At 49.7% G+C, this 1381-nt stretch overlaps 1 pseudogene; it reads right to left on the bottom strand.

The window, feature by feature from the left end:
* The window catches only part of LOC102261126, a 34540-nt pseudogene extending 33654 nt beyond the window's left edge, over window positions 1-886 (bottom strand).
* Window positions 887-1381: the final 495 nt, after the last annotated feature.

Genomic DNA, 1381 nt, shown 5'->3' with positions numbered 1-1381 from the left:
GAAGCTGTGCTGAGCCATCTGGAGCAAAAGTGATTTCTGCCCCCATTTTGGCTATAAGGTCTCTACCCATTAGAGGCACTGGACAGTCTGGCAAGTACAGGAATTCATGAATTATGTGATGACCGCCAAATTGGCATCGGTGAGGGTGGCAGAATGGTCTATGGGTCTGGTCCCGAGTAGCTCCAATAATGGTGACCTCCTTTCCTGAGAGGCTCTACTTTCTGAATGACTACTGAGTGCTCAGCTCCCGTATCAACCATAAAGTCCACAGTCTGGCCCCCAATTTTCATTCTGACCATGGGCTCGTGGGGGCCTAGCTGAAGTGAGTCCCATCTGTCCTAGTTGGAATCAGCCATTGCTAGCCCAATGAGATCTGCTTCAGGTGGCTCTGGTTATAGAAACTGGGCGGAAAAGGGGGCCCAGTCTTTTTACTATGCTGTTTGGGACATTCATTCTTCCAGTGTCCTGTTTCCTTACAATAGGCACAGTGGTCTCATCTCAGGCTCACTCTTCCTTTTCCCCCTGGTCTGTATCCTTGCTGATCTGTCTGGGAGCCTGAGCTTCTAAAAGCCGCTGCTATTATATTGGCCCTTCTTTGTATTCTCTTTTCTTCCTCCTTCCTTGCTGCACTGTCTCGATTGATGAAAACCTTGTTAGCTATCTCTAGCAGTTCAGTAGCATTCTTTCTTGCAAACGCTTCCAGTTTCTGTAATTTTCTCCTGATGTCAGGCTGGGCCTGGCCTACAAAAATGGCATTTACCATGGTTTGATTTTCTGGGGCCTCAGGTCTAAAGGGGGTGTAGATCCGGTATGCCTCACATAGTCTCTCATAGAAAGCTGCTGGGCTTTCATGAGGCTTCTGGAAAACCTCAGAGATTTTAGCCATGTTGGCGGGCTTCTTGGCTCCGGCCCTGACCCCCTGGAGGAAGGCCAGCTGATATCTTTCTAGCCCGGTCCTTCCATCTTCTGAGTTCAGGTTCCAATCGGGTTCCTCATCTGGGAAGGTCTTCCTGGCCCATCTGTCTGTATCTAATATTCCTGCAGGGGCCTGGGTCTGGAGCCACTTCCAAGACTGTTACTACTCTCATGCGCTCCTCAGTGTTAAAGAACGTGAAAAGGAGCTGCTTGCAGTCCATCCAGGTGGGCTTCTGGGTCTGGAAGATCATTTCTAGGAGGTCTATCATGGCCTGAGGTTTTTCAAAATAAGCTGGGGTGTGATGTTTCCAATTCAAGATGGCAAGGGGCTGATAATAATAGACTGGCCCTCCCTACTACAAGGTCCCATCTTGGCCAACTACTTTGGCACCCCAAATCTCCCTTAGAGGCATCTGATGTGCTGGTTGTGGCCTGGGCCCTTGATTGGCTGAATGCAAGCACCACC

Source organism: Myotis brandtii, unplaced genomic scaffold, assembly GCF_000412655.1.
Source record: "Myotis brandtii unplaced genomic scaffold, ASM41265v1 scaffold1225, whole genome shotgun sequence".
NCBI classification, from domain to species: Eukaryota; Metazoa; Chordata; class Mammalia; order Chiroptera; family Vespertilionidae; genus Myotis; species Myotis brandtii.
This window is presented reverse-complemented; position numbering and strand designations above follow the sequence as displayed.